The following is a 12,492-nucleotide window of genomic DNA, read 5'->3' on the forward strand; positions in this document are numbered from 1 at the left end:
GTTTGTGGCCTTGGAAGTCTAACCAGGATTGGAGGGAGACAATAATCCTTGTTTATTCTTCCTCGAAACTATGGAAAATGTATTCTGGAGCAACTGTGACCCGGGCGTCCTCAACCTGTCATTAAAAGTGCACTTCCTGGAAGTAGGAGGAAGAAGTTGCCACAGCTTCCATTTTTTTGAGGCCTACTAAGTCGCCATCTTGATGACGTGTCCTCACTGAAGGACAAGTGAGCACACGTGCATTGCGACCTCCTTAATTCAGGGCTGGGCGGTTAATTTCCTCAAGGGTCACATGACAAACTGGGATTTATGGAGGGCTGTGAAGGTGTCTAGGCATGTACGCACGGACAATACCTAAATGCTGTTCTCCAAAGCACCTGAAGGCAGGACAAGAAGCAATGGAAACTAATCAAGGAGAGAAGCAACCTGGAACTAAGGAGAAATTTCCTGACCATTAGAACAATGAATCAGTGGAAGGACTTGCCTTCAGAAGTTCTGCTCCATCACTGGAGGTTTTTGAGAAGAGACTGGGCAACCATTTGTCTGGAATAGCATAGGGCCTCTTGCTTGAGCAGGGGGTTGGACTAGAAGACCTCCAAGGTCCCTTCCAACTGTTATTCTCTTCTCTTCCTTTCCATATTCTCTTCTCGTCTCTTTTCTTTCTTTTCATATTCTCTTCTCTTCTCCCCTCCATTCTTTTCTCTTCCCTTCGCTTCCTTTCCATATTCTCTTCTCTTCCTTTCCATATTTTCTCCTCTCCTCTCCCCTCTCTTCCCTTCCCTTCTCTTCCTTTCCATATTCTCTTCTCTTCCTTTCCATATTCTCTTCTCCTCTCCTCCCTCTCTTCCTTTCCATATTCTCTTCTCTTCCTTTCCATATTCTCTTCTCCTCTCCTCTTTTCCCTTCCCTTCTCTTCCTTTCCATATTTTCTTCTCTTCCTTTCCATATTCTCTTTTCTTCCTTTCCATATTCTCTTCTCCTCTCCTCCCTCTCTTCCTTTCCATATTCTCTTCTCTTCCTTTCCATATTCTCTTCTCTTCCTTTCCATATTCTCTTCTCTTCCTTTCCATATTCTCTTCTCTTCCTTTCCATATTCTCTTCTCCTCTCCTCCCTCTCTTCCTTTCCATATTCTCTTCTCCTCTCCTCCCTCTCTTCCTTTCCATATTCTCTTCTCCTCTCCTCCCTCTCTTCCTTTCCATATTCTCTTCTCTTCCTTTCCATATTCTCTTTTCTTCCTTTCCATATTCTCTTTTCTTCCTTTCCATATTCTCTTCTCCTCTCCTCCCTCTCTTCCTTTCCATATTCTCTTCTCCTCTTCTCCTCTTTTCCCTTCCCTTCTCTTCCTTTCCATATTCTCTTTTCTTCCTTTCCATATTCTCTTCTCCTCTCCTCCCTCTCTTCCTTTCCATATTCTCTTCTCTTCCTTTCCATATTCTCTTCTCTTCCTTTCCATATTCTCTTCTCTTCCTTTCCATATTCTCTTCTCCTCTCCTTCCTCTCTTCCTTTCCATATTCTCTTTTCTTCCTTTCCATATTCTCTTCTCCTCTCCTCCCTCTCTTCCTTTCCATATTCTCTTCTCCTCTCCTCCCTCTCTTCCTTTCCATATTCTCTTCTCCTCTCCTCCCTCTCTTCCTTTCCATATTCTCTTCTCCTCTCCTCCCTCTCTTCCTTTCCATATTCTCTTCTCTTCCTTTCCATATTCTCTTCTCTTCCTTTCCATATTCTCTTTTCTTCCTTTCCATATTCTCTTCTCCTCTCCTCCCTCTCTTCCTTTCCATATTCTCTTCTCTTCTCCTCTTTTCCCTTCCCTTCTCTTCCTTTCCATATTCTCTTTTCTTCCTTTCCATATTCTCTTCTCCTCTCCTCCCTCTCTTCCTTTCCATATTCTCTTTTCTTCCTTTCCATATTCTCTTCTCCTCTCCTCCCTCTCTTCCTTTCCATATTCTCTTCTCCTCTTCTCCTCTTTTCCCTTCCCTTCTCTTCCTTTCCATATTCTCTTCTCTTCCTTTCCATATTCTCTTCCTTTCCATATCCTCTTCTCCTCTCCTCCTCTTTTACCTTCCCTTCTCTTCCTTTCCATATTCTCTTCTCTTCCTTTCCATATTCTCTTCTCCTCTCCTCTTTTCCCTTCCCTTCTCTTCCTTTCCATATTTTCTTCTCTTCCTTTCCATATTCTCTTTTCTTCCTTTCCATATTCTCTTCTCCTCTCCTCCCTCTCTTCCTTTCCATATTCTCTTCTCCTCTTCTCCTCTTTTCCCTTCCCTTCTCTTCCTTTCCATATTCTCTTCTCTTCCTTTCCATATTCTCTTCCTTTCCATATCCTCTTCTCCTCTCCTCCTCTTTTACCTTCCCTTCTCTTCCTTTCCATATTCTCTTCTCCTCTCCTCTCTTCCCCTCCCTTCTCTTCCTTTCCATATCCTCTTCTCCTCTCCTCCTCTTTTCCCTTCCCTTCTCTTTCTTTCCATATTCTCTTCTCTTCCTTTCCATATTCTCTTCTCCTCTCCTCCCCTCCCGTCCCCTCTGCTCCTCCTCTTCTCTTCAAAGTTGCTGAAGTTGATAAGCACTGCGCCAAGCCATAAATTGTGCTTTACAAGACATACTTCGATTCCCTATGGACTAAGTTAAAAGCAGACAAACGCTAGTTCTTCGCAAAAGATCAGCTAAGCTAAGAAACTATGATATACGTTCTATATGCCAGGGTCTGCATATTCATTTATAGGCTCACACGTCATCCTAAACCAGGATATTTGAAAACCATGGTTAGTGAGAACAATTAATCTGTGGAACGGGCCTGCTTTCAGAAGTTGTTGGTGTTCCATCACTGGAGGTTTTTTTTTAAACAAGAGACTGGACAATCATTTGTCTAAAATGGTATAGGGTCTCATGCTTGAGCAGGGGGTTGGACTAGAAGACCTCTAAAGTCCCTTCCAACTCTGTTATTCTGTTAAGATTCTGTTAAATTGGGGGGGGGGGGAAATAGTTGCCTTCGAAATAAAAACAATCCATTCAGCCTGGACAGGGACAGATGTGGCCTGAGGGCCATAAAATACTCAGGTCTGTTTTAGTTGGTAAGTTTTTTTGTCTACGCAGGGAGTGTGACTCTGGACACAAGTTTTAATCCACAGCGCAAGGAAATGTCTACCTTCTCAGGCAGGGAGAAAGGAAAGAGATTTTTTTTTGGTAACTGGCCATACAACACTTAGTGGGACTACTTCCCTCCAGATGTTGTGGGTGCCCCATCACTGGAGGTTTTTAAGACAGGATTGGAGAACCGTTGGGCTGAAACAGCAGAGGGTCTCCTGTTTGAGTAGGGGGGCGAACTAGAACAGCTGGTGATCCGCAGAAAAATTATTTCCATTTTTTATATTGCACTAAATCAGGGGTCCTCAAACTACGGCCCCTGGGATGGATACGTGCAATGAATGCTTGTGTTGCTGCAGAGAGTCTCCCCCTTCGGGGTCTTTTTGTGGGGGTTGGAGGGGGGCAGAAATTCCGACTTGGGGTCTGCTTCAGCCTCCTGGTGGGGGGCTTTGGGTGAAGGCTGGAGGGAAGAGCCGCTGGTGGCGAAGAGCCGGAAGGCCTCGTTCCAGTGGGACTGCATCATGGCCTGGAACTGGCTGACCATCTCAGCCCGCTGAGCCTCCAGATGCCGATACCTGGCCTTGCTCTCCCGCAGCTCTTCCCTCTGCTTGGAAAGCCTATGCTCCTAGTCCTCGGTGAGGAGCTTCTGCTGAGCCTCCTTCTCGGTCAGATCCAATTTGAACTGAGCTGTTTTGCCAACTCTTTCTCCTGGGGGATGCTTGGCTTCCGCAACTGCTTCCTGTTGGGGCCCTAAGGGGCCCGGGCGGGGCAGGGGAGGGGTGGCTGGCAGGGGAGGGGCGAGTAGAGGCCAGCGTGGTGCCCCTCGATGTGAGTGACATCGAGTTGGCCACGCCCACCCAGTTACATGACCACCTAGCCACGCCCATTCGTGGTCCGTGGGATTTAAAATTATAAATTTCGTGGTCCTGGAGGTCCGAAGGTTTGGTGACCCCTGGACTACAAGACCCCCCCCCCCCCCAAGGTCCTTCCCCACTTTCTGATTCTGTTAATTGTTTGCCAAGGAAAATAAGAGCCGAGGTGGCGCAGTGGTTAAATGCAGCACTGCAGGCTACTTCAGCTGACTGCAGTTCTGCATTTCGGCTGTTCAAATCTCACCGGCTCAGGGTTGACTCAGCCTTCCATCCTTCCGAGGTGGGTAAAATGAGGACCCGGATTGTTGTTGGGGGCAATATGCTGACTCTGTAAACCGCTTAGAGAGGGCTGAAAGCCCTATGAAGCGGTATATAAGTCTAACTGCTATTGCTATTGCTAAATAACGCCAGCCCTTGGAGGTAGACTTAGTTAAGAAGGCGGCTTAGCAAAGATTCTAGTGATAGGTCTAATAACAACGCTACGATAGCCTGACTGAGCTTTTTCCTCTCTCTGTTAAGGAATTACGGAGAGATTTCCTTGCAGTGAGAACAATAACTCAGCGGAACACCTTCAGAAGTTGTGGGTGCTCCATCACTGGAGGTTTTTAAACAAAAGACTGGGCCTGTCGGAAATGGTAGGGGGTCTCCTGCTTGAACAGGCGGGTCGATACAGAACAGGGATCAACAACTTGCGGCTTTGAAGCCGCATGTGGCTCTTTCATTCCACTGCTGCGGCTCCCTGTTGCTCAAAATATGCCTCACAACCGCCAATGTGTGATAGCACGCTATTTATTGAGCTTTTCGACCCCCGGTAGGCCAACCAAGGATAAATCCAACAAAAGGAAAGTTTCACAAGAAAACAAGAACATTTAATTCAACTACCGAGGCTGGTTTTGTGGCTGCTCAGGAAATAGTTAGGCACGGGAAAAGGTTTTGTGGCTCCCGAGTGTTTTCTTTTCTGTGGGAAACGGGTCCAAATTGCTCTTTTGAGTCTTTAAGGTTGCCGACCCCTGATCTAGAATAATTCTTACACTTCCTTCTGCCTCTGGACTACATAATCGCTTCTCCCAAGCCCTTAAAAACTTCCCTATCCTTTTTTTCAAGCTAGCTTTAAATTTCCTTCCCAAACTGGATATTTGGGATAAGATCCTCTGGAGGTTGGCTGGTTTAATTATTTATTTAATCGTACTACAATCTTTATTTAACGGCACGCGGGGCGGAGTCTGGGCAGTGGCGGAATCTGGGCAGGTGGCGCAGTGGTTAGGGTGCAGTACTGCAGGCCACTTCAGCTGACTGCTATCTGCAGTTCGGTGGTTCAAATCTCACCGGCTCAAGGTTGACTCAGCCTTCCATCCTTCCGAGGTGGGTGAAATGAGGACCCAGATTGTTGGGGGCGATATGCTGACTCTGTAAACCGCTTAGAGAGGGCTGAAAGCCCTATGAAGCGGTATATAAGTCTAACTGCTATTGCTATTGCTAACTGGAGGGAGCTAGCAGAGTGTTTTAATGCCCGGATGCCTTTCGTGCCGCCGTTGCAGAGTTTTGTTCAGAAGATATATTCTCAAAGTGCCCAGAGAAAGAAATATTTGCCTCTACCTGGGATCCAAGTCACAGCCTCCTGATTGTGAGGCGAGAGTTCCACCTCTGGGGCACTGCAATATTTAATTGTACTATGATAAACTAATTTACGTGATCCGTCTCTTCTTTTCCTTGTCTGAACCGGATATCACAGAACTTAAGATTTGATAAATCTTTCTCAAGTATCTAACTTGGCTTCGTCACCTGTTAGGATACCGATAAGGCTTCCTCTCCCACAGAACTCCCTGCTACCAAGAGGCAGAAGGGATGTCCCTTTGCAACAGCTACATCCAAAGAGAAATATACAGGCGGTCCTCAACTTAACGACCGCAGTTGAACCCAAAATTCATGTGGCTCAGAGAGACCGTTGGCAACGGTGGTCGTACATTGAGGACTTAAAAAGGCTTAAACACTCAAGCCTCCCCCAGATTATTGTCGTCCAATAAACAAGGGTTGTGACTTCGTTTTCTGCAATTTTACGGGATGGGTGTTATTATATACAGGTAGCCCTCGACTTACAACCGTTCGTTTAGCGACTGTTTGAAGTTACAACGGCACTGGAAAAAGTGACTTAGGACTTCAAAAATTGAAATTGGGCTTCAAAAATGTCAGCCAATGGGTTCTCTGCCCGGTTTCTGGGTGGGCGTGGCATGGTGGGCGTGGCCTAGTCAGCCTCCTACACCATGGCGGGAGGCAGGGGGTGGCGTTTTTGCCCTCTTCAGGCTCTGGAGGCTTTCCTTGAGCCTCTGGGAGAGCGAAAACTACCTTCCCCGGGTGCTGGAGGCCTTCCGGAGGTCAGAAATGGGCCCGTTTTTGGACTTCTGGAACTTCTAGGAGGCCCATTTCCCCCCTCCTCGAGTCTCCGCACAGGCCCTGCATTTACCGGTATATAAGTCCTAGTGCTATTGGGCGGGAGGGAGGGAAGAAAGGAAGGATCTGTGGTGACACAATGGTTAGAATGCAGTATTGCAGGCTGACTCTGCCCACTGCCAGGAGTTCGATCCTGACCGGCTCAAGGTTGACTCAGCCTTCCATCCTTCCGAGGTCGGTAAAATGAGGACCCAGATTATCCGTAAACCGCTTGGAGAGGGCTGGAAAGCACCACGAAGCAGTATATAAGTCTTAAGTGCTATTGCTAGTGCTATTGTCAAGATTTCTTTGGTGGTTTTGGGGGCATCTGATCAAAGTTCACTCACTTTTAGAAGAAGCAGCTTGTAAGAAGAACAAGATTCTGCTATGATGGGAATAAAAACATCTGGGCTTTCAGCAGATGTGGGACGTCGCACCTCTGTTGCAGTGGTTTAAACAGGCAACACAGATAGTTCTCGACTTATAGTTCTCCCTGCAAAGTTACAAGGGCACTGAAAAACGGGACATGATCGCTTTTCACACTTACGACCGCTGCATCATCTCCATGGTCAGGGGATCAAAATTCAGACGCTCAGCAACTGTCTCATATTTATGACGATTGCAGTATCCCGGGGTCACATGATCACTTTTTGTGACCTTCTGACAAGCGAAATCAATGGGGAAAGCCCAGATTCACTTAACGACCAGGTAACTAACTTAACAACTACAACGATTCACTTAACGCATTTGGCGAGAAAAGTTGTATAAATGGGGCAAAGCTCACTTAACCAATGTCTCACTTCAGCCACATAAATTTCGGGCTCCATAGCGGTTGTAAGTCGAGGACTACCTGGTATTCCACCCTCTGCTCCTTCATATTGTGCTCTACATGGGGCTGCCCCTGAAGAGTGTCCAGAGACTACAGTTGGTCCAGAATGCAGCCACGCGAGCAATATCGGGTGTACCTAGATACACCCATGTTACACCCATCCTCCGCGAGCTGCACTGGCTCCCTATTGGTCTCCGATCGCGCTTCAAGGTGCTAGTCATTACTTTTAAAGCCCTACATGGCCTAGGACCTGGCTATCTGAGAGACCGCCTCCTGCCACATACCTCCCAACGACCAATAAGATCTCACAGGTTGGGCCTCGGCCGGAAAATGCCAGCTGGCGACCCCTCGGGGAAGGGCCTTCTCTGTAGCTGCTCCGGCCCTGTCGAACGAACCACCCGTAGAGATCCAGACCAGAGATGGGTTCCTACCAGTTCGCACCTATTCGGTAGAACCGGTTCATCAAATCTTACCGAACCGGTTAGAAGAGGTTCCACCAGTGGACCCGGAAAGCAGGCCACACCTACAGAAGAGGTTCCAAAAATTTTTGAAACCCACCACTGCCACACACACACAGATAGACTGACACAGAGAAAGAGAGAAAGAGAAAGAAAGGAAGAAATAAAAAAAGAAAAAAGAAAGAAAAAGAGTGAGAGAGAGATGAAAGAAAAAAAGAAAAAAGGGACAGAGAGACAAAAGGAAGGAAAGAGAGAGAGAGAGAGAGAGAGAGAGAGAGAGAGAGAACACATGGCCGGCAAGCCACTCCCACCAGGTCACATGGCTGGCAAGCCACTCCCACAAAGCAATAGCAATTAGACTTATATATCGCTTCATAGGGCTTTCAGCCCTCTCTAAGCGGTTTACAGAGTCAGCATATCGCCCCCACAGTCTGGGTCCTCATTTCACCCACCTCGGAAGGATGGAAGGCTGAGTCAACCTTGAGCCAGTGAGATTAGAACCGCTGAACTGCAGATAGCAGTCAGCTGAAGTGGCCTGCAGTACTGCACTCTAACCACTGCGCCACCTCGCCACAGAGTAGGTTCCAAAAAATTTTGAAACCCACCACTGATCCGGACCCTTTCCACTCTCTCGGCCTTCCGAAAAGCCACTAAAACCTGGCTGTTCCGGCAGGCCTGGGGCTGTTGAACAATGTCCAGCCCCATCTAGACAGAATGGATGGTGTGTTATTTTTAATAACTGTATCTTTTTATTCCTAACTTTTAACTTTCTTTATCTTGTTTCTGTAAGCCGCCCAGAGTCCTACGGGATTGGGCGGCATACAAATTTATTAAATTTCAATTTCAATATCTCTGCGCAAATATGAAATACGAAAAGTTGTTCACCAAATTATTGCTTAGCGAGAATTATATAACCCACCCATTCCGGAGCGGTTGTGCTCCTAATTGTGGCGATGAAACACACAGAGAACAAAAGTAGTACGTGTCTTTTTTTTTAGCCGTGTATCACATTTATTAACAGCAAAGTGGTTAATTGAAAGGATGAACTAAGTTAAGCGCAACTTCGGTTTTGCAGGACAATTGTCGTCTTTCAACTGCAGCTCACATGGAATAAATTAATAACTTAAAGAGGTGGAATCCACAGTGGCTAAAAAACAAAAAAGGAGGAGGAAGCTTCAGCTCAAACACTAATACCACAAGACAAAAAACATACTGTACATCTATTTATATATTATATATAATTTTGAAAAAGAGGATTTTTTTGGTAAAGAAATAAACATCGCCCCCATCGCCAGAATGTAAAAAAGACTCTGGAAAGAGCGCAGAGAAGAGCAATTAAGATGATTAGGGGACTGGAGGCTAAAACCTATGAAGAACAGTTGCAGGAACTGGGTATGTCTAGTTTAATGAAAAGAAGGACTAGGGGAGACATGATAGAAGTGTTCCAATATCTCAGGGGTTGCCACAAAGAAGAGGGAGTTAAGGTATTCTCCAAGGCACCTGAGGGCTGGACAAGAAGCAATGGGTGGAAACTAATCAAGGAGAGAAGCAACTTAGAACGGAGGAGGAATTTCCTGACAATTAGAACAATTAACCAGTGGGACAACTTGCCCTCCAGAAGTTGTGAATGCCCCAACACTAGAAGATGTTGGATAACCATTTGTCTGAAGTGGTGTAGCTCAACTGAGGAAGTTCTTTGGTGCTGTCTGAGCTCGGTGGTTTTCTTTACTCCAACTAGGTAACCTCCTATTCAACTACATCCTACTATCTTCTCTGTTCCTCTGTAGGCACCTACACCTTGGAGAACCTGCGGCCTGGTGCCCTTCAATCTTCTGTGCAGAAGTGCAGAAGGGATGAACAGGGCAGCCATGAAACTCTTCAATCTGCTGTCTTCACAGGTCATGATAGCAGCATGAAGAATTATGGGCAATTCCATCCACCCTGGCCAATGTGGTGGAGAGGTCCTTTGGCCATTGTGTGACCCAAGGGTAACAAGTGGGATAATTAGTATATTTTGAATGGTCACCCTCCAGTTTTTTTTAAAAAGATAATTTCCTCAAGATGGGTCCAAGATGGGTCAGAAGCTAAGTCAAATCAGAGCCAGATGGGGCACCACTAGGAAATAAATGTGTCCATGAGCTTGTCAGGAATCAAGCGTGACTTTAAGGAAGTCCCTCTCTCTGTTCTATTTGGTATCATTAAACCTAATGATTAAAATTAGCCTGTTTATTTCTTGCCCAACCCTAACGCCAATCAAATCATTAATTTTATATATAAGAAAGCTCACTTCACTTTATTTTTCCAGGGTGATGGCACTGCAATGTTTAAGCATCTCTGGGTAAGGGTAACTTAGAGGCAAAGTTGAACATTTAGTAAGTAACCTTATATAGGGATCTCCACTTTTAAGACTTGTGGACTTCAACTCCCAGAATTTCCCCAGCTGGCTGGCTGAGGCATTCTGGGAGTTGAAGTCCACAAGTCTTAAAGTTGCATGGCTGGCTGAGGAATTCTGGGAGTTGAAGTCCACAAGTCTTAAAGTTGCATGACTGGCTGAGGCATTCTGGGAGTTGAAGTCCACAAGTCTTAAAGTTGCATGACTGGCTGAGGAATTCTGGGAGTTGAAGTCAACAAGTCTTAAAGTGGCACGAGTGGCTGAGGCATTCTGGGAGTTGAAGTCCACAAGTCTTAAAGTGGCATGACTGGCTCAGGCATTCTGGGAGTTGAAGTCCACAAGTCTTAAAGTGGCATGGCTGGCTGAGGCATTCTGGGAGTTGAAGTCCACAAATCTTATAGTGGCCAAGGTTGAAGCTCCCTGACCAGAGGTGGGTTCCTACTGGTACGTTTCAGCCGAATAGATAGTAACTTTGATGGACACGTGACTGTACCAGTTCTATCCTCGGTGGCGCCATCTTGATTTCCTGTTCTGCACCTGCACAGAACAATCTTCATTGGAAAAATGTTATCCTCCCCCCTTTTAATGTTGTGCACATGCACATTTTTTGTGCAAATGCACGCAACATTTTTCGGGCGCCGAATCGGTAGTAATGGTGGCAGGAACCTGTCCCTGACTTGTAAGAGGATTCTTAGATAACTGAAAAATTCTCTGGTTATTTTCTCTCTTGCTGCCTAGAACAACATCCCCAATCTTTAATTCACTGTTTATCTCATGGGCTCAGTAATCTCAATTCCAGATGTCTGGACTTCAACTCCCAGAATTCTCATCGATGGCCATATTGGCTGTGGAATTCTGGGCTTTAAAATTCACCTACTGGGAAATCAACAAGGTTGGGAAATTTGAAATCTGATCTTAAAGAGTGGATCCCAAAAGAGACATCGCCCCTATTCCTACCTAAAACCTTTAGGGACAAAAAAAAAAAAAGACACATTTTATTACCTGAAATTGGAAATCAAATGAAAAAAAACATTCTGTCCTAACTCTGCAAAAATCTTACATTTTAAAAAGCTGAATCATATGATGCTGTAGTAGAGGAAAACTGCCCCCTTGCCTATGTAGAATTTACAGAGAGAGCTACGCAGGGTTTAAAACAAATATATTTTTTTTTTGTCAAGGTAGAATTATTTTAACAGTCACAAAATCAGGAACACAAACTGTATCCTGTATAGGCTAGGTTTCCGTGAGCTAGCAAACCGTGGTTAGCTGAATGCTGGCTAGGTGAATTAATCTTCTTGTTGGAAACTCGCAAAGCTCACCAAATTGTGTCCCGAGCCGGGAAGTAGCCAGCCACAGTTTAGCTCAGCAGGTTGTGTGTGAACCTGGCACGAAAGGTTTTCATTGGTAAAACCAGCAAAATTCAAACTCGGAACTCTGCAAAGAGAGAGAGAAGGAAAAACACTCGAGCGGAAAGGCATTTGGATGGAAGTCCTAAGATCACTTCAGTGGGGGGGGGAAAGCACTTGGATTAAACCTGCATAGGTTGTTTAGGATTGTATTGCACCATCCATCCTTACGGATACAGCTCGAAGACAGGAAGTAGGTTTATGAATTGAGGTTTTGCCCTTGTAAAGCAAAGCAAAATTTTGGATTTGTGTGTGTGTGTGTGTGTAGAAACTCTCTCTTAAAGTGCATGTCTGAATGAGCCAGCCAACAGGTCTACGATGCAGGAAAGTCGCTTCACAAGCCACAAATGACAACAATATATTCGGTCCCGTCCCCCCCCAACAGATCTTAATTTAACCAATCAGCAAATGTCAAGTAATTTGATTCTTACAGATTGATGCAAAATCAGGGTGTTGAATAATGAACAAATGGAAACTTCCTTAGATTAGGAATTAGCAGAACGTAACAACAAATTCCTTACAAAGAGTAGGCTGGTGATACAGGCGGTCCCCGAGTTATAACCGTTCGTTTAGTGGCCATTCGAAGTTAACAACGGCACTGGAAATAGGGACTGGTGACCGTTTTTCACACTTATGACCATTGCAGCTCACGTGATCGAAATTTGAACACTTGGCAATTGGTTCGTATTCATGACGGCCATAGTATCCCGGGGATACGATTCACAACAACAGTGGGGTAAGAAAGATCACGAAATGGAGCAAAACTCACTGAGCACCTTGTATTGCCAAGCGGTGGAAATTTTGGACGACCATTGTGGGGTCGTAAGTCGAGGAATATTTGTATTGCAGAATAGAAATAGAATTTTAACAGTAAAATAGAAATGTGTTGTTCGGGGCTATAAGTCTCTTTCTCGTAAACTTCAGCCCTTTAATTATATTCGCACAATATCTATCCCCGCAAAGCCCCAATTCACAATATCCTAAATCAGGGGTGGGGAACAATGGCTGTTTTATGACTTGTGGAC

The sequence above is a fragment of the Thamnophis elegans genome, chromosome 6, assembly GCF_009769535.1.
Source record: "Thamnophis elegans isolate rThaEle1 chromosome 6, rThaEle1.pri, whole genome shotgun sequence".
NCBI classification, from domain to species: Eukaryota; Metazoa; Chordata; class Lepidosauria; order Squamata; family Colubridae; genus Thamnophis; species Thamnophis elegans.